The following is a 21,607-nucleotide window of genomic DNA, read 5'->3' on the forward strand; positions in this document are numbered from 1 at the left end:
GCTTGGAGGATAGGCCCTTGGAAAAAGTAATGCTTGCTTCAAAATTTAAATGGATTTTTATTTTTAAGAGGTCATGGATTTTTTAGTAGAAGTTTAGTGTTAAGAATAAGGAGGGTTTTTTTTGTATTTTGGTTTTTTTTAATGACCATGTGGTAAAAGACCTCAAGGGTTGGCACAGTGTTTTGAACTAGAGTACTCCACATCAGTAATCCAAGGGATAGAAAGGAAAAGAAAATATGAGCCACAGTGGTTAGGTGAGAGACTCCAGCCTATGAGGAAATGAAGGGGTTGATATGGAACATCTCATCTTCCCTGATCCAATCCACAGGAGACACCAGCAGAACCCAAAGGTCCAGGAGTGTGGGCTGGATGGGACTGCAGGAAGCTCAGCAACAGGGATCAGCAGGGACTTGGAGCTCCTGGTTTGGTCAGAAGTTCACAGCTTTGTCAGACGTGGAAAAGCCTGAGGCCTGTGACTAATGAACGGCGCTAAGGTCCATTGCTCCATTTCCAGTTGCTCTTCTCCTGCTTCTTCCTTAACATGCCTTTTGGCCCAGCATGTGGCAGTGGCTTGGGCCTTGTTCTGACTGACCTATTTTGGGGCACCTTCCCTTATGCAATGCTCCAGGTATAACCCTGGAGCACCCAAGGCTCCACCCACATAGATTTAACTGTGGGGTCAGGACTTGAAGACAAGATTTCTTGGAGAGAGCCAGCCTCTTACTCTGTGTATTTGCAGCGCTCAGCTTAGTAGAGCTGTGATCCCAGTCAAGTCTGGGCATGGGATCATGCAACAGTGGTACGAGAGCAGCAGCCTCTGGGTGTATATTATCCAAAGGCACTCTGTAGAGTAAATCTCTCCACCCATGGCTCATGTTCAAGAAGTGTTTTGGTCTGTACTTCTGCACATTTTTGGGTCTATGTTGAAAGACTCTCAAGTCACGCTCTCTTTGCTCGTTGTTTGGCTCTCAGCTGTCAGCTACATTTAAAAGTGGGGACAGATGCAGCTTTTTTAAGTTTCCCTCTGGCTCTTGCAGGGCACAGAAACTCAAGGTGTTGGAGGCCTTTTTAGGTGTGCCGGGAACAAAGAGACTCTGCCAGAGGAGGCTGAAAATCCTGAGTCCTGCTTAATTTATACTGCCACATCCACCCTGGGGAATTTGTGAAGCTTCACCACATTTCCTCTACCCAGCCTGTTGTGAGTGAAGAGCGACACGCACACTCATTGCACCTGTGACCACACAAGAGACTCTGATGTCCAGTGAGACGAGACAAGAGAGATGCCCAGCATCTCCAGGCTGTCTGATGCAACAGGAACAGAGGCAGCCGGTACATGAGATTTTTGCCAAAGATGTCAATAATGTACGTGATCTTGCCCATGCTGACCACCCCTGTGGCAACTCACAAAAAGCCTGTCACCAGCAGCTCTGCTGTCCTACCAGATGCTGCAGAGGTGAACATCTGCAGGGCCAAGTCCTAACACAGCTTGAGTGACGGCACGCAGTTCCCTACCTCCTGTGGCATCCACCCCTCCAGCCTGGACGCGAGTCCTGAGGGCATGTCAGCCCCTCACTTCACCACTGAAATCTTCCTTTCCAAAGCTGTGTGCACACTGTGCTTGCTCTGATCTGGCGGTGAATTATAGACACCGGTAATGACTGTTTTGTTGGAGGTCAGGATTCTCCAGGAGGAAAACGGAGGATGCGGAATGATGAGACAGACGCCAGCACATGCTTTTCACAGTTCTTGATTTGCCTCACACTATAAAAGGTGAATAGTGGGGGACTAATGAACTCCGAATTTGATAACTGATTTGGGACATAAATTTAAAAGTGGGAAAAATAATTGTGGAAATATATGGAATATATGGAATATGTGGAATAAAAGTGGAAAATAATTAAGTTATGATAAAAAATGTGAAAATATTTTACAAAAATCAATGCTGCTATGCAAGGATTCACTAGAGTGTTACTTCTTTGCTGAGGGACAGAGGAAAAAATACTACCATTTTTGGTGAGGACTCAGCCTTTCGAAGTGTAAAACAGCAGGTCTCTTTACAATGTCATCTGCATTTGCAGTGTTCTTGTAGAGGCAGAGAAAGATAAAACTATACACATGAAGGATAAAACTAGATGTCTGAGAAAACTGCTGAAGAGCCATGGTGAAAGCAACAGATATTTTGCAAAAAGAAGAAATACCCGTAAGCAAGATATGCACTTCCTTGAAGGGATGCAGCCTAATTTCACTACTGTGTGAGGACCTACAACAAAACAAGCAGGGCAAAATGGGACTTACCAAAGTGCTCTGGGACTAGAGGCTTTTCAAATGCATGCTCATGTTTGTCTCAATCACATGTAAATAAAAGTGCTTTTCTGAAATGAAGAAGCAGCTGTATAACCCAATGACCTAACGTAACCTTTACATTATACTTCAAAATATCACCATTTCCTTATCACCGGCCTCAATTCTACTGCCCTTCCCTACTCGACAAAACACAGAAATTCATGTTTATTTTCACCCGTGTGCTTAGATGCTCTGCCGGAGCAGTACAGAGCCTTAACTGCTGGGTTGAAGCTGGCCTGCACAGGGACTGCTGCGACACCCCGGCACCAGGGAAGCCGGCAGGGCTTTCCCCATCAGCTTTTGCAGAGATAGGAATTCTCTCCAGCGCCCCATGGGAATCACTCAGCGTGTGAGGGATCAAGCTCTTTAACAGAAAATGGGAGCTGAAACGTGGTGCTCTGCCCATTTGGTTCCTGAGCACTCCGAGGAAGATTTTGTGCAGCCTTTGGCCAGATCTCCTCCATTTTCCCCGCAGAACAGCAGTCGGATCATGAAACTGTTGGCAATATTATGTCCCTAGACTTTGCAAAAGCTTCCCTGCCTGCTCTGTGGAGGAGGAATGCCTCCTGTAGGGTGAACTTAAAACTTTCACACGACAGTGTCAGAAACTGCAATATATATTCTATTTAAGGCTGTATTTATACCAGGTTAGCTTTATTAAAGGACTTAAGAAAGACAAGGTAGAGGTAAGAGTCCTAAGAGGACAACCTGGTGTCACACAAGTCTTACTCCCGCTTTCTGCACCAGTAACTTGCGCTGACTTCCCAAAACAGAATAAAAACCAGAAAATAACTGGTGTTCAGCCAGTACTTTTCCCCTAATTAAACCATATCTACAGAGTATAGAGGCACTGTAGGATTTGTTTAAGAAACAGGATCTCCTAAGGTCTGTTGCTGAAACACATGTTTTTGAAACACGTTTCCATTACAGGTCATCATCTGTGTGTGTAACTTACAGTGTCCCGCTTTGTCGGCAGGCAAAAACTCGGGAAGATACATGCCTCCCTTCATTCACATGTATCTGGTCAAGTTCTTCCCAACTCCTTTTTTTTCATTGAAGATGTCATAGAAATTTCCAGATCAGCTCCTGCTACAGGTGTGAAAGAAACTCTCACCGAAAAACAAAGTCAAGATCTTCCTGCATTATTCAGTGCAAAAAAGAAGGACCTCTCCCTGCTCAACACATGAAGCACTGGAGTTCCTGCAGGCACCACTCCGAGAAGCACAAGGCCTTGCAGTCCTTGCTCAGCAGGTCCCACATGTGGCCAAGCGATGGCCATGATGACAGAGGAGGGTCACAGCCTTTGAGACATGAGATGCCTCAAACAATGGGGACAATGTCTTTTGTGCAGAGGAAGTACATCTCCCGGAGGGGAACACGTATTGTTTTTCATGACACAGAAGATGGAAGCTGTTACAAAGGTTTGGCTGCTGAGTTGCTCATGTTTGCAGCCCTGGACGCCCTCCGTTCCTCAGCTCCCTAGCCGCTGGCCAAGGAAGGCTTGTGAATAAACAATTAAACAATATTGTTGGGGGGAAATTTTCCAGGAGTTCTGTAAAACATTGTGGTCAGCTGAAAACAAAACAAGGCCCGCTCCCTGGCAGGAGATGTTCAGGACATTGGAGGATTGAGCCTGGGCTGAGCCAAAATAAATCCCAAGGAGCAACAATAATTCAGCAACCTCCACGCTAAACAACAGTTTCCTTGAGTTTATCCCCTTCTGTGGTGTTACTGCCTTGGTGTCCAGGTTCTGAAGAAAGCATTTTCTCAGAGACCATAGTTCAAAAATATTCTTCAAAAGTAATAGACACCTCTTCACCTCTCACAGCGTTCAGGACCACACACTACTGCAAGCTATTGGAATGCCTCCAAAGACAGGAAAGAAGAGCTTCGGCAACGCTGTTAACTGCAAATTTTAAAGCTTTGCTGCTATTACCTTAAGAAAACAGTAATAAACACCCCATCTACAAGCTGCAGAGAGAGGTTGCCCCAAGCCAGCGCTTTAGGAGAACCCTCTTTGCTGCTCCATAACAAACCCCAGCAATGCAAGGGCAAGCTAGTCTGTCCATAAACAAGTCTGCGAAGGTACAAGTTGGGTCTGGGAGATTCTTCTGTCTGGCTCTGCAGACTACCACAGAGCTACCACTGATGTGGGGATAGTGCAACGAGCTCAGTTTAAAAGCACAGACAGGGATTTTCAAGGCAGCTTGCAAAACCTGACTGCCTAGCTCTCCGCAGAGGACAGGGGATCCGAGTGAGCAGGGATCAGACCATGGAGCAGGTGATGAAGTTTCAAACACAAGGCTCCCTGTTCCTTCCATTTCAGATTACAAATTTAGGAAACGCTGGTGTTTAAGTCTTAAAGCCTGCATCCTAGATATCCCTGGGATAGATCCCAGCATTTGATTCAGTCGAGACATGAGCTCTGAACCTTCTTGTGACTGAAAATGCTGGAAGAATGCTAGCATACCTGGAGGAGGGTCAACCAGGAGGCAAAAGTGCCCTAAGGGTATTTTTTTTAACTGTTCATGGCTTTTAATGCAATGTCATGACTTGTGCATGTTTGAGTCTAGAATTACCGCTAAGCTTTGATACCAAAGCAATGCATTCAACCCCTGGTCTTCCAAAAATATTGTGTGCAACAAGCATGGTCTTTGTTGCTTAGAAGCTGTCCTCCCACATCAAAGCTCCAGCATTTAACCACAGATACAGTTGCATGCTGCAGGGTTTTAATGCTGAGTTTCACACCACAGATTTTTAATGTCTCCATGTATTCCCTCACTCGGTTCTTGAGTACCTCATGGTATGCATCTACTGTTACACACAATCCATTACACACACAGAGTCACGTCAGAGCAGCCATCAATATGAAATCATGAAATGATGCAGAAAGAGGTCACCAAAGATCCCTCCAAAAGTTGACACAACTACTTTGGGACAGAACAGAAGTGCACATTTATTTCCTTGCCAGAGGATTAAGTGAATCAGAAATAAAATCAAGTTCACGTCACACTTTAATATGCTGAATGATTTAAAAAGACGTAACAAGTTCACACACTCAAAGCCAACTTAAACTGCTGGGCTTATATTGACAATTGTGTTAAACTGAAACAAAATGTAAAAAGCAGCAGGTATGAAAGAAATTGTTTGGGCTACTGCTGAAAACCTTGAAGAGTTGAAACTTTATTCTTTCCGGAAATGTACAGAAATGACTGCACCTCACCCCTCCTGGCTCTGCCTGAAGTGTGCGTTATTTCTGACTTTGTGCAAGCTAGGAATATCACAGAAAGCTACTCTCTCAGATTATTTCATTCCACCGATTTCCAGTTTTAGCCATAAGCAAGCCTTGAAAATTAAGGAGAAAAAAAAAGAGAAGAAATTGACTATTTTTGATCCTGAATGTAGTGCGGATTTGGAGAAGCTGAAAATATTGGTGCAGTGCCAAAAGGGTCCTTATTTCAGCAAAAGGCACTGGTCCAGACCTGACCTTAAGGGCATTGGGTCCAATCCTGTTGCCACTTAAAAAGAAAGTGTCTTATCTTCGCCAAATGCAAGCAGACAAATCCATGGCAGGAGCACTGAGATAGGAGAAAAATAGCAGGATATGTTCCTGATGGAAATGGAAAATGGTTGAAAGTCTGTGCACACACATAAACTGATATCTTCCTTTTTTGCTTCTCCGTCTCTTGCCTAAGGCCAAAATAACACAATGATCCAACTGGCAAATGGATCCCTGCTCTGTCTTTCAGTGGCAAAAAACACAGACATCCTTTATCCAGAAGGTCTGACTTAAACGATAGGGCAGTCAGCAAAGCCAGCCAGGGACAGTTTTTGAAGACTGTGTTACAAAATAAAAAGATGAATGTATTAAGCAGCTTGGGAAACTTCACAATTGGCAAACTCCACACAGGAACTTACCACATGTTTTCCAAGAAAGAAAAAATATACACATATCTCCCCCTACAAAAGCCAGCAGCTTTATTGCTGCCTGGCTGCGTTGCACCAAGCCGGCACGGGAACGAGCTACGGCCATCGATCTGCTCGCTCCGCTTTGCACCGCGCTTCCGCGTGCACAGTGTGAAAATGAAACAGGAGAGGGAAAGTGAAATCCAGAGGTAACAGCAAGGAGAGGTAAGATATGGAAAAGTTAATGGAGCAGAAAGGTGTTGAAAGGACAAATGGCAAGGGTGTGCTGTTCCACCAGGCTCTGTAACATGGCAGATGGCTCAGGATCTCTATTATATTATTACAAGCAGATCACATGCAAGGGCTGGATCATCCATCCTGAGCAGCTCGATGCTTCATACTCCTTGGCCTTGTCTGTCCAAAGATTGGTTTTTTTCTCCTCTTTGGGTTTCCTGCTGTTGCTTTTGCTGATGTAGTTCAATTTCTGACAGCAAGAGAAAACACACTAGCACATGGCATTTAATCATCGTCCCAGCTAGATCTTCACCCTAAAGATTTAGACAGTGGCTCGTTGGCCAAATCCCAGCTTTCACAAGACATAAGTCACGTCAGGTTGCATCGTTTGCCTGACAATTTGGATGTATTTGGATGAAGCACCATATATGGTGAAAGTGGCAAGAGAAGACGCTACCATTTCCAGGTTCTCCAAGCCCTGAAAAGCTTTACTGGGAAAAATACAACTGGAAACAAAAAAGACCATTATAACCCAATGTGGAAGTTAATGGTCTCCTGTATCCCCATGATTTCCAGGTGCTGGTGCACCAGAAACGTGTGCAGACCGAAGGGTGACGTGTGCCTGCTTTGTGGCTGGGGAAGCGGGCAGGGGCAGTGTGCAGCTGACACACCAGGGTCTCCTTCTTCAAGGTCCGGATGCAGAGACTGACCAGCTGTGGATGACGAGTGACACGCAGTGGAGGGGTCCGTGAGCAGAGGGGGGATGAAAGGCATGGTGTGGCTTAAAAAAAAAAAAAGCACCATGCCTCGTGCTGAACTTGAGAAAAGCCACACTGTGCAACTGTGGGACCACTCCTCAGCAGTGCCCCTGAGCTTTCAGGGAGGGAAGGGACGGTGAACAAACAAAGGAGTCAGAAATAGACGGGGGAAAAATCCCCAACGCCTTTCTCAAGAGGAATTTTAGCTGAAAGCAGCATGAAACAAGAGTCCTCTCGTCAGCTTACAGTTGAACGCAAGACAAGTAGGAGGAAAAACCTGTCCCTTGCCTGCTCCCCAAAGAGGCCCAAGCACACCTCTCCTCCCAAACTGCAGCCCCCGTGCCAGATGTGCTATTAACTTCTCCCTCACCACAGTGGGTCTCTGAAGGTCCTCCCTGGCCAGCTGCATCCTTGGTGTTCTGCTGTGCTAACTCAAGATAGCTAGTCCGTAAAAAGCTGTAGTGCACCCAGCTGTGCATAGAAAAAGGTGGAAACTAGTTTACCCCCAAACACCTCTTCATGAGCTTTCCACAGAGAGTTTTCTAATAATCTGAACTGATGTGCAGAAAATCTGATTTCCTAATTGTGTGCTGGGGTTTTTCCTAGCTTTGTGAGCCAAGCTGTGAAAACTACCTTGTTGCCTTCTTTTACGTTCTTTCCTTCTGCGAAGATGGTCAGTCTGCTTTTACTTCACTGCAGAGGAGTGACTACAAGGCAGGGTAGGTTTAATGAGTTAGTCAGAGTTCAGATGCATTTTCCAGCGGCAGGGGCAGCTGGTTTTGTCATCTGGAGGAGCATGTATCTGCTCCTGCCTCGGTGCCTGTCGGGCAGAGCGCCCCACCACTCCTGGCTCTGCGTTCTGCATTGCAACTGGCTGAAAACATCTCCTGCTTGCTATCTTCTCATGACTATGTTGCCAATTTTCTCTTTCTTTATGGAAATTTTTTTTTCCTCTTTTAGAATAACTGGGGTTGTGAGATCGATTTTGCCTTCCTTGATCAGCATAAATTGTAATTTCCTTGGAGAAAGCTCCTTTGAAATCAACGAATTGTGCCATGATCTCCAAATAAGTAGAGGCAGCAATTGCTTGCTGCAAAACTGGGAGTTTTGCAGATGAAGAAGGTTCAGAACTAAAACATAGGTCACCGTTTTCATTGAGGCTTACATACAAATAACTTACAAAATGTTATTAATGGGGGCTTAATAGATTGCCTTAGTCACAGGCAATCAATTTTTAAGGAGTCCAAAGGGGAACTCGTTGCCTGTAGCCATCATTAGTTCAGACTTACCTGAAATCCACCATGACATACATTAGGCATGAAGCATTTAAAATATTGCATTAGCCTACAATAAACCTTTTCCAGCAGAACTTTCATGCAAGTTATGACTGAAGCTGTTCCAGAGTGCATGGTGCCCTTCCTGTCTGGACAAGTATTTAAAGTGTCCTGCAGAATGGACCTAGGCCGCTAGGATGACACAGGAGAAGGTGAGCTACCTTTCCTGTAATGTTCTCCAGGATAGTACCTCAGGTTTGGGAAACTGAAAAGTGACTTTGATGGGGCTGTCTTGATTTATAGGAATTGTGGTTGTAGCCCTGTAGAATTTTTTCACTACGAGGAATGGGGATTATTATTAAACCTGCTAATGATTTCCTCAAGTTTTAATTTCAAGGCATGTGGCTCTAAGGAACAACTTGGTATGGGGTCATTCTGGTTTTTTGCCTTCTTTAGAGTCACTTTGGGAACAATTTTTCATCTCTGCATATGGTTGTACCACTGTAACATGATAAAATTCCCATACCAGTTCTTCACTCAGAAAATTTATTTCTGACTACAGGGCCTCTGTGACTAGTCAAAAATTCCTCCCAGAACGGTTTTGTGGAAAACAGTTGCCAGCTCAGAGAGTTTTGATTCATTAACCAGACTGTTGATGGAAGTAGGCTGGGAATAGTCTTGAATGAATTGTATGAAATAACCCCCAAACTTTCCATATTATTTGAACAGTCCCTGTGTGCACACAGACACCCTTCTTCTGCCTGGGACGGCAGGAGTGACTCCATATCTGCAAACAGGACAAGCTGGTTCTCCTTGCCCATGTCACAATTACCAGCTCGTTCAGTCCCACTAAAACCAGTACAACCAACTGCCACAGACGACCAGGCCAAAGGAGTCTGATAAATGGGAGGATATTTGTATTAGCATTTACACAGCTATTTCTTCTGCTGTTGCTGCCTCTTTGTTAATAGCATACAGCTACAGAAAGGAAAGTTTATGAGCTAGAAAAGGGAGAAATTCTGATGTGCGTGAACAAAATGAACAGAGCACTGTGAAAAAAGGGGAAAAACAAATGGCCAGGAAATACACATCTATCATGTATCTTCTCAAACTCATGTTAACTGCTCCCCACAGTCCTAACTTTGTTTTTTCCAGCAAGATTATTTCAAGTTGTGGAATCCAGAGAACACCAGAAAACATCTTGCCTGATTCATGTATTCACTGATCCAATAGACGGTTTTATAATTGAATCAATGTCCTTGGAGGAGTAACTGTATATTTGTCCAAATGCATTTTAAAGGGCTTAGCAACAGATTGAGACAAAACTTCATATGCGACGCTCCACACCACCAAGTATGCAGCTCATGAGTTTAGCATGCCATTTCTCTGACAGCAGATTTCTTCCCTCACTTTAACATGCAATGATAGGCAGACCAGAGCCTCCCAGATATTTCTTTCTGTAGGGTGGGTTCATTTAGGAAAAAAAAAAATATAAAAATTTTGCTATGATCATTACACATGTGCAAAAATCCAAACTTCTATTTTTTCCTGCTGAAGCAAATTCTCAAAACATATCCCTTGACTCTAACCCAACAGATCTAAATTTGCTGCAAAATTCTTAGTGGTGCCCAGGGGCTTTCTGTAAACTTAGGACTTTATGGTGCTAGGTGCTTCAGAACCACGCAGAAAAGAGGAAGTTTTTGCCCCACATCTATGACAACATGCGACTGGTGGGGGGATACAAGAGGGCAGGGAGAGAGAGGAGAGAGCAAGATAGCAATATAAGCGTGTTTTCATGCAGATAAGTGCAGCTGACTTGTTGAGATTGCCATCAGAAGTCAACTTTCTGCAGATGTGTTTCTTCCTTGTCATGCAAACTGCTTCTGCTCTCCTCCTGGCACTTGGACACAAAGAGATGCTGAGACTGGATGTTCCTGAGGAATTAAGCTTGGGACATCCAGAGCTACAGTCGAGAGCTTCTCTCACCAGCCTGAGAGGTGAGCTCAAAATGGACAGAGGTGTACCTTAAGTAGAAGTTCTGAAAGATAGTAATATTGGGTATTGCTTCATCTTCAGGTCCTGCTCTTGCAGATGGTGTGACCCCAAAATGGAGGAAATTTGCTAAGGGGAAGAAACATGGAGGAGCATTGGTCAAAGCAGGTAATGCAACACGGAGCAGAACTGACTGGAAGAGCATTGCTAAGTCAGGAAGCGCTTGGGAGATGAGAAGCATGGTCAAAGAGAGATGAAGAGAAGGTCAGGTGGAGAGGGAAGGGCCTTGTTATTTGGCAACAGAGATGAAGCAATCAGCATCTCCAGCTCGTGGAAAGTGAGGAATTCTCCTCTGTCTTTGTGGAGGACACTTTGCATCTGCGATGGTCAAGCTACCTTTTAGCTTCCTTGAGTTTTTTCCAGGCAGTTAGGTTTTTCCAGATCACCCCTAGATATTTTTCAGAGAAAAGGTCACTTAATAACACCCCTTCTTGCAATAATCCATCCCACAAGAATTTCCAATAATCCCTTGGCTGTCGCATTGCTGAAATATGGATTTTCCAGCCGCGGGAAGACTTGTTAAGGCAAGCAGCCCCAAATTCTGGGATAGCTTTTTACAGCACAGCTCACACACCTATGGTGCTTTGCACAGTTTCCTCAGAAGCACGTTTTGATTCACTTCAAGATAATTTAGAAGATAGGCTAGATGATTAATATGCCTGTTCTGGACACAGAGCTAAGATATGCAATGTTAATGGATTTCCAGACTCCCGTTTCACCACAGAGACATGACAGCTGTGGATGAAGAGATCCTCCTGCACCAACACACAAGGTCTGGTGTGTTCCTCACAAGCTCTGCAGGCATTACCATCTAGGGTGACTGGCATCCAGAAACATGCTCTATAAAGTGCTTTGGGCCCCCCTCTAGGGTGCAAGGACTTCTCATTGGAAGAGGGTGACATTTTCTCCTTGCTGCACTGAGATCTATTTTTTCCTCTTAGGTGCCCCAGGACAGATGCCTGCCTGCATTTCCCCTTCTTCATTCTGCTGGTAGATCAGATTTCAGTTGGGATTACAAGCATTTCCCAACCACTGGTGTTTGGGTTGTCTCTGCATAGGAGTTAAAAGCTATTTCCATCCCATAGTAGCCAATGAATGACACTTTTAAAAAAGAAAAAAAAAGAAAAAATAAAATTCATTGTGCTGGTTTTGCTGTTTTCCTCTCCTGTAGTGGAAACTGTCATTCCTTCTAGGGAAACGCAGCTGACACGCTGTTTCCATGCTTTTGCGTGTTAGTCTTTGTGTTTATGGCTTGCAGAAAGGGCTGGATCTTTGGCCTTATGCCCTTAAACCCTCTTGTTTCTCCTGCACAGTGCAGACCAGTGCCATGGACCCTGGCATGGCAGAGATGGAGCAAGGTCGGGTCCGGCAGGTGTGCTCTTGGGGCCCCCTCCTCGGGCAGGGAGATCAGCCCCCAGGGACACGGCGTCCAACCAACAGTACCACATCTCCAGCACTTCCACCCACAGGGGCATCAGGAGACCTGTGACCAGCGGCTCACACAGCTCCTAGAAATGCTGCTTCTGGTTCACCCACAGCGATGTATGAGTCTCCCAGCTCTCCAAGTGCTACTGCTTTTAACTACCTTTTAGCCACCAAAAGCTCTTTTTCCAGCCAAACCTTGAGAAGTGTCATTCTGAAAGGGATTGCTGTGTCATAAATCATTAGAAAATACAGTGAATGAGTCAACCCCCCCAGTTATCCACGAAAAGGCAAATGAATGGCACAATCAGTATTGGCTGCTTCTTTTTTCTTCCATTTGTCAGGTTTTTTTCTTTTCTTTAGCTTTTGAAAAATAGTGTGCTGCTTGGATGATCTCCTCTAGGCAATGATCACATAATACTTTTTAAATTGGCTAGGTGTAGGGGTTTATTAACAGTGTTACACACCAACACATAAGAACACTTTAAGGTGAGTTATCGTATCAGCTGAGGTTACCAACAGGATTTTGGTCTCAACACATTGTTTGAGCTCAAGGAACTCTGTCAAGGCTTTGTACATTGCCAGAGGCTCAGCACTGGCAGACAACCAGCAGGACAGGATTTGCTTAAAGATCACCAAGACTTAGGAGTGATGCCTACAAAGCAGAGTGGCACAAGAGTGATGTGCATGAAGCAGGAAGACAAATGCTGCCTTTCAGCAAACAGTGGAGCAGTGGAGCTATTCATCTTAGACACTGGTTGGTCCCCTCATGGTGAAACTGCTTGTACCTATCTGCTCACCTTCCACTGAAAGACTGGCTCTGAGTAGGATTTTGAGGGGACATCATCTCCTTTTTGGCAAACCAAGAAGAAATGGACCAGCAACTGCATTTTTGCTGCTGTTTGGGTTTACATTAGTGAAATCTTGGCTTTTGTGACTACCACTGAAGCCTACAGCGTCATAACATATCACTGGCTACAGATAATGAGAGCATGGAGCATGGGAATTTGAGAACTGCCCAGGGTTGGGCTAATTCTTTTTCTGAAGCCATCGTGAATTTTAGCATCGATTTCAGAGACAGTGTTATGGAAAAACGACACCTCAGGAACTATGAGGAAGTTGTTTTAAACAAATGCATGAGAAAGACATTCACCTGGGTGCAAAAAGCATATGCACTGGTTTGGAATATCCAAGGCAACAGTTCTCAAACCACTTTGTAGTGACACCACTCCCTGGATCAGACACACAGAAAACTCTCTGTCTATGAGGGCTCTGCTTTCAGTTTCCATTTCCTCTTTACAGCCCCCACACTTCCTTTTTCCAATAATTTCTCCCTTCCTGCTTTTAACACCTCTCCATACTGTGAATGTTGTCATGCCATCCCTTTCCTAGAGTCATCATTCAGCTCATTTCTAGTCTTCCCACATCAGCTACTAGTGCTCATTCACAAAATAATAAGAAATGCAGTCAGCGCTCCTAGCGTGTCTGTGCTAACATATGATGGATCATTTCTGGAAAGACCTCCAGCAGCCCGTCCTCATCCAACTACGTTACTTCTATTCACTCTCAGAGTTTGCTGTTTGTTGCTTTGGAGTTTGCTAATGGCCAGTGGTGAGAGCAGCTCTGGCTCCTCAGCCCTCCTGCTGCAGCTGGAGATGGGAGAGGCACTTTCTGAGATTCGTAAGGGCTGGCGATACACTGGGTCCTGCCTTGCAGCTCCTAGGAATAATCCTTGGAGGTCAAAAATGCTAGGTATTTTCTAAAGACAGCCCTGTCTTCATGCCTGGAGCTGTGAGCATTCCCCAGCTGTTTAAGATCATCCCTTTTGGCCAATAAAGCATATGCCAAAAGCATCCTTCAGCTGCTCTCCTATACATTCCCTAAGCTTTCCACTCTCCCCACCACCCCATGACCTCTGTTTATTATAAACATCACAACACAGTGAGGATTTTTGCACGAGGGAGTGAGTTGCCCCTTGGCAGATGTACAAACTTTGCAAACACCTCCTGAGAACAACCTACCACAGAGACAAATTGGAGGCTTTTTTTGAACAGGTGACGAAGGGACTTAACACGTCAAACACTGCACCTATATTTCTGGTTGTCCTCATTTTCACTCTTCTTTTGGATGTCAACTTATTTGCTGAAAAATATATATCCTAAAGAAAATCACTTTGTCTACCAGTGTAAAATTTATAGTAGCTGGGTACCCAGTTAGGTAGCAGATAAAATCAGCAGGTATGTAGTTTTATCCTCAGTTCTTTTTTTGATTCTGAGAAGAACAATGGATAATGAGAAACCTTTGAAAAATTGTAAGGTAAATGCTTTTTAGTAGTTAGCTTCCAGGAACATGATTTTTTAAATGTCCATAGGGTTTAAAGGGAGCTGCAGGAAAAGCAGGTTGCTTCATTTACACTGAAACCCTACCTTTGAGAATATGAACAAGCCCCGTGTCTCTTGCCAAGGTTACCCTCGGGTTGCCGGGTCTCCAAGCACTCACACTTGCTTCTACAGGCAGGATAATGTGCCAGGGAACAAGCATTTACCCCACTGGGTATGGATCATTACCTGAATTCAGAGCTTCAGTTTTTCAACAACTAGAAAACTGTCTTACTCCTGACCCTGAGAAGTGTCCGAAACATATATGACAGGAATGGCCCACAGATTTTAGTGGCAGGTTTGTAGGAGGTGATGGTTGGATGGGAATGTGCCTCTGAAACACATTTACAGAGTCAGTTTAGGAGGATTCTTACTGGTTGTGAAAAAGATTTAGTTTTTCCCCATCATTAGCTCCAATTCTATCTGAGATGTTCAAAATAATGTGGAAGCTTTTGTTTGGAAATCTCAGCCACTGCATCAGTGTGATTTCAAACTAAGAACATGATCTTTACCGCAAAAAAAAGCAAAAGCAAAAGTGTTATGAGGAAAACGATAAGGACAGTAGGAAATCCAGGTTCAAAGCCAACTATTATCAGTGTCCCGCAGTCACACTTGTAGCCCTCCATGCCCTGATCACTTGCTGTCACAGAGACAGCCCAGAGACTTAATATCAGTCCTTGTCACAGGGAAACTTCACCCCTGACCTGAATATTAATATGGACTTTAGCCTTTGTTTTTATTTTCAGGGATTACACATTGTCACAGGCAGGTTTAACTCCAAATTGAAAGAGAGCAGAAGCAGCGCCCAGGTTTTGGTCCTGGTTTTCTAGACATGCATCTGGAGATGCTTTTCTGACTGCAATAGACATTTACAGAGAAATGAGACCAGATCATGATTGTATCGATAACAGTAGCACCACTTTCAGTACTGCATCCCATGTGGCCCTGGAAGCAGCTTAGATGATCTATTTTAGTAACAATTGAAAACCATAACCTGCAACAACTGGTTTTCCCAGGGTATGCCATCTGCAAAACTGCAAAAAAATTAATGATCTTATTGCAGAAGTAGTTCCCACCAGTGTACTGAACACTGTAGCCAACCTGACAGAAACTTCATGCAAGAGGGATGCTGTTGCCTGTCTGAAGAGCGTTTGTTTGCTCTAATGGACAAATGCTCTTATGAAATGGACACAAATGGTTGGCATTGTGCATTCCAGTTAAACCACTGGTGTGGCGCCTTCTTTTCTGCCTCCAAGGAGATGTCCAAGGACTGACCTGGTATTGGCATCCTGAGCACCCTGAACATCCCGAACATCCCACCTTGAGGCGTTCTGCTGGGCAGAGTGGGAAGATCTGTGCTGGCTTTACCCAAACCTCTCTAAAGTCAGCAGGACATCCTTTCCATCACCTTTAGAGGCCTGGGAGAAGGCAGCAGACTCATAAACTCAATGATTTTTCAAAATTACTAAAATGAGAAGGCTTGCTTGTGCCCTGAGATGACTGCACTCTGTAACTTCAGTTATTGTAGAAGGAAGTCCCTTCCAATTGCACCAACCTTGTCACTCTCGGATGCCATATTCCCAATTCAGTTATGCTTGCACTTGCAGGGGAAAATTCATGCTCTCTACACAGAGATGTGAGCACTCTGCTGTGAGGATGATTTCAAGCCACATCCTTCAGCTTGGCTGAACTTGATTGTTACAACAAAATTCAGAAAGAGAGTGTCAGGCTGATTGTTTCAGCAAAACACAGCTATGGCCATGGCCTTGGCTCTGGTGAGGGAAACCAGAAGCACATTTCCAGCTGTCATAAAGGGGAGGAAAGAAATAAGCCCAACTAAACCCAACACAACAGGAAACAGAGGGACTGGAAGCTGGATGGCTTGGGTACAAAGTCCAATGGAAACCAGCCCCAGCAAGCTGGCAGCTGGCCCACAGAGGGTCAGTTCTGCATGGTCACCGGAGCCCTTCTCCTCCCCGGATGAGACATTTCATCTTGATATTTATGAATGAAATCTCTTAGTTGCCCTTGGGGAATTACCATGCATGAAAGGATCATAGACCCAGGAGAGAAAGCCAGGGAAAATGGCCAGGGAAAAGTCAGGTCATGTTTTTTCATAGGGTGTTGTGGATTTATGCTCCCATACAACAGCTGTCTCACCCGCTAGTGAATTTGATGCTGTAGGTTCCAGCCAAGATCCTCCATAATGGACCTCTTGTTGTCAAGTCAGTCTGCTCTAACAAGTGTCGCTCTGTGCTGTTAGTCATATTTTAGAGCTTGTTTTTCAGGCAGAGCCCATTCCCTCCTCTCTCCTCCCAAGCACCACAGGCTCACCTTTAACAGCACTCCACAGGTCCACGTGGTCCCATGGATTTTCCATAACCCTCCTCAGCAGCTGTAAGGGTCTGGGTTTGCTTAAATGATAAACCTGCTGACTAACTCAAGCCTTCCAGATTTTCAGGAAATACAGCCATTTCCTGCTGGACACTACTTCAGCATCCTACTTTTCAGCAGGTCCTTTGATGGCTTCCTCATCTCCAGTCCTGCAGAAAATCAAGCCTTGCAGTCCCATTAGTTTTTTGGCTGTGGTCCAGCAAAGCTTAACCGCTACATTTAACTTTTTCTACATTTCTCCGCCTGGTTTATCATCACTGAACATATATTTCGCCTTCTTCCTTCATTACTAGTTTCTGGTGTCCAACTGCGTTCTGATGTAATTCCCTCTTTCTGCTTTCCTGTCCGAACTCTTCTCCAAAGAATGAGGTAAGTACATTACTAACGAGCTCACGCCTGAGTTGACAGTGAGTCAGCTGGGTGACTGAGTTACTCAACTGAGGGACTCTTGAGTCCTGCCCCAGAAATGGCCTCATTTCCTAGTGGAAATGCTCTCCCATGGTGGTGTTCATTTATTGCTCTGGGTTCTGCAAAAACACATTACAAAGAGGCATTCCCCATTCTGTGGAATTCAGGGTGGAAAGGGAGCAGAGGGAATAAGCCTATTACCTCTCACTGAAATGAAAAACTTAGATACTGAGGAAATTGCCGAGTCATACACAGCCTGTGGCAGAGTCAGGCATCATTCCTGTCTTCGGAGTCTTGGCACAATATTTTACTCAGCTGGCTGTATTTCCTCTCTCTTTTGATTATTCTTTGCAATTGTTGACTGTGTCCTGTGTCCCCGGGTTAGAGGCAGGACCAGAAGGGAAGGCATAGGATGGAACAGCGACCGGACCGCTGCATCATGTCGTGTGGTGGCCTCGTGTGTGAGCGCTGAGCCCAGGGAGAGGGTCACGCACCGGGACCACAGCCATGGCGTTCCATGGCCGGCTGCGAGGGCACATCCAACTGCGAATGGGCTGGGGACGGTTAGGGAAGAAGGAGGAGGCAGAAGCCCACAAAGCCCGGTGGTTTGATTGCAAAGGCTCATGTAGCTTTATTGATGAACAACTCTTTGATGAATGACTGGGTCTGCTTTGTTTTTCATTGCATGCTTGACTTGTACACAGTGTTAACTAATGAAATCATGGTTTTCTTTATTAAAATCACACGTATGTCACTGTTAGTTCATAGCAAACAGCACGGCTTCATAGTAAATTTATACACCGTGTAATTTTTTTCCACTCTTAATGAAAAACACACTGTTTTGTTTGGACCACCTCCAGACTTATCAGTTATGGAGTTACACATTGAAGGTGGAAGCATGTGGGAGGTTGCCTTAACCAACATTACTAGCAAATCCACTTTCTCTGAATATTGGCTGCTCTTTTACTTTGTTTGGATGAAGAGTAATATTTTCAAAAGTGTCTGAGCTACTTAGGAGCCCATGGCCTACACCAGAAAAATTTCACTGGTGCATGCTGGACTGGATGTGATGTTTTTCCTTCAATGGTTGCACCTTCACACGGTAATACAAGGCACTGGAACAAACGGGTCTTTTACTAGTGCAGTTTCTTTTGATTCCTGGACCAGAATAACCTGGACTGGCACAAGAAATGGTAGACTAGTACAGATACATTGACGCAAGCGGAGTTGTGTCTCTTCCATTGTACCCAGCAAAATGAATGCAGCCACATTTGTGAGTGACTTAGGCCACTTGGGAAGAAAAGTCCTTTTGGCTTTCAGCCAGAATATTCTACCAAAACACTACGCTTCCTCAGCTATGCAAACACTTTGGGGAAATGCTAGCCTTGCAAGTAGACAGAGCACTAACATTAAAAAAAACCCAAAAAACTGTGCTACAAAGGTTTTCTTTTATACCACTGTGCACTGAAAAATGGGTAGAAAAAGCAGGAACTTGAATTTTACATAGATGACTTAGATGTTTTTTCTTCTGCCACTGTCTGGTGTCTGCTCACTAATAAAACAGCTAGCTTGGCTAGAGTTGTCCTGCAGGAAACTTCCAAAATGCTATTCAAACATTGGAGAGAAAGAAAACCCCAAACCCTGCTGCAATGGGTGGGATGCATACATCCTGCTGGTAGTATCTGCTGCGGGGCAGATTCTGCTGCCACAGCTCAACCTCCCGGCCAGGCAATGCAAGCCAGAAATGCCCACTGGCCAGGAGCCACTGGAGAGGCAGAGGGGCCATCAGGCTGTCATTTTTTCCATACTCCTGGCAGACCCCCTCATACTGACGAAGCCATATATGTTCTTTGACACATCCTTCTTAGCTTAGCTATAGCCATGGAGCATCAGTTAAAGCTGGTGCCGAGGAGCCCATCCTGAATTCACTGTGGAGCACTGCAATTGACATCTCCTGACAACAACCCTTAAAGCCTTGGCCCAGACAAAAATTTATATCCTTGCTCTCTGGGACAGGTCTGCAATCATTATGATCCACATCATGGGTCCATTACAATCATCATTCCTTCCATCCCAATCTAGTGAGGTTCTGCTGTATCCCAACAGGGATTTCACCTCTTTACAAAACGCTAAAGGCAGGGGAGAGGGTAGTCCAGCCTGTCTCCATTTCATATCATATTGCAGCCATGGCCAGGTAGAACCGGGGGTCAACAAAACCTCCCCGACTGCGTCCCCTTCCCTCAACTCACTGGGGACAGGGCAGATTCAGAAGCTTTCAGTTTTCAAGGACTACAATCCTTTTTTAGCAACTAGCTTTACATGGTGTGTTTAAAAAGGTAGCTGTCATCTATGGATGGCGATAAAAAAAAAAAAAAATCGTCATTTCTCCCTTTAGATTTGCTCTTTGGACATTTCCAAGACTTTGGAGCACTTACTCAGATTCAGGATGTGTTCTCCTTAGAACAAAATAAAGTAACACTGCCCAGTGTCTGTCAGTTTTCTGTACACAAATATAAAAAATAATAAAAAAAATACACTGTTTTAAGTGAAAGTCTTCTAATCCTGCAAGTTTTCATGGAGTTCGTCTAAGCAAAATCATTGCCTGTGTCTTAGTTGTGTTTTATTTGTGCACTTAGAATAAGTCATTATACATGCCTGATGTTCCCAGACCAAAATAGACATCACGGCACAGACACTAAGCACGTGTCCAGCTGATGAGAAAAAGAGGTCTGACAGCCAAGGGCCCCAGTTCCCGCTTTACTTTCCTGTGTGCTCCTTCTAGTAGATCAGGTGTGGATGGCTTGTGCTTTTAACCATGTGGACCGAAGAGAAGGATTTCCACTTTATAGAAAATTTGCTTTTTTTTTTTTTTTTTTTTTTTTTTACCCCTGAGCTATGTTTTTGAGGAATGATAATCCACAAGGAAGACCGGTACTTCCGAACCACCAGCACCTGCCATTTTCAGCATGGTCCCCTACTGCTGTGGGTCTGCACAAGCTTGATGCGGTTGTGCCAGATGGCCCAGCCCGGCTGCCCCTTCCCTGGCACAAGGCTTCCCTCTATCACAGGCATGTGCCGTATAGCCACCAGCCCACTTGCACTAGCCCCAAGAAGCTCCTGCACCTGGGGTCTCAGAATGACCTTTCATAGAATCATAGAATTGTTTAGGTTGGAAGGGACCGTTAAGATCACCAAATCCAACCATTAACCTAGCACTGCCAAGTCCTCCACTAAACCATGTCCCTAAGCACCACATCTACACGTCTTTTAAATACCTCCAGGGAGGGTCACTCGGCTGCTTCCCTGGGCAGCCTGTTTAACAACACATGCTTGACAACACTTTTGATGAAGAAATATTTCCTAATATCCAATCTAAACCTCCCCTGGTGCAACTTGAGGCCATTTCTTCTTGTCCTATCGCTTGTCACTTGGGAGAAGAGACCGACACCCACCTTGCTACCCCCTCTTTTCAGGTAGCTGTAGAGGGCAATAATGTCTCCCCTCAGCCTCCTCTTCTCCAGGCTAAACAGCCCCAGCTCCCTCAGCCTCTCTTCGTATGACTTGTGCTCTGGACCCTTCGCCAGCTTCATTGCTCTTCTCTGAACAGGCTCCAGCACCTCAATGTCTTTTTTGTAGTGAGGGGCCCAAAACTGAACACAGTATTCAAGGTGGGGCCTCACCAGTGCTGAGTACACAGGGACAATCACTTCTCTAGTGCTACTCACTATACTGTTCCTGATATAGGCCAGGATGCTGTTGGCCTTCTTGGCCACCTGGGCACACTGCTGGTTTTTATTCAGCTGGCTGGTGATCAACACCCCCAGGTCCTTTTCCACCAGGCAGCTCTCCAGCCACTCATCCCCAAGCCTGAAGCGCTGCATCAGGTTGTTGTGACCCAAGTGCAGGACCCGGCACTTAGCCTTGTTGGACTTCATTATCATTGGCCTTGGTCCCTCGATCCAGCCCGTCCAGATCGCTCTGTAAAGCCTTCCCACCCTCAAGCAGATCAACATTCCTGCCCAGCTTGGTGTCATCTGCAAACTTAATGAGGGTGCAGTTGATCCGCTCATCTAGGTCATTAATAAAGGTATTAACTGGAATCAGCCCCCAGTACTGAGCCTTGGGGAATGCAACTCGTGATCAGACGCCAACTGGATTTATCTCCACTCACCACCACTCTTTAGGCATGGCCATTGAGCCAGTTTTTTACCCAGTGAAGAGTACTCCTGTCTAAGACATGAGCAGCCTGTTTCTCCAGGAGAATGCTGTGGGAAATGGTGTCAAAGGCTTTACTAAGGTCCAGGTAGACAGCATACACAGCCTTTCCCTCATCCACTAAGCACATCACTTTGTCATAGAAGGAGACCAGGTTAGTCAAGCAGGACCTGCCTTTCCTCCCCCCAAATGTGGAAGTTGTCTCTCTCTCTCCTGGCCAAGA

At 45.1% G+C, this 21,607-nt stretch overlaps 1 long non-coding RNA gene across 1 annotated transcript; it reads left to right on the forward strand.

Moving 5' to 3' along the window:
* The first annotated feature begins 6,359 nt into the window (after nt 1-6,359).
* Nucleotides 6,360-11,639, forward strand: LOC128903115 (uncharacterized). Its single transcript, XR_008464000.1, has 4 exons — nt 6,360-6,474; nt 10,317-10,512; nt 10,592-10,675; nt 11,509-11,639. It is a non-coding gene; the product is annotated as an uncharacterized LOC128903115 (long non-coding RNA).
* The last annotated feature ends 9,968 nt before the right edge of the window (nt 11,640-21,607 follow it).

This window comes from Rissa tridactyla, chromosome Z (genome assembly GCF_028500815.1).
Source record: "Rissa tridactyla isolate bRisTri1 chromosome Z, bRisTri1.patW.cur.20221130, whole genome shotgun sequence".
NCBI classification, from domain to species: Eukaryota; Metazoa; Chordata; class Aves; order Charadriiformes; family Laridae; genus Rissa; species Rissa tridactyla.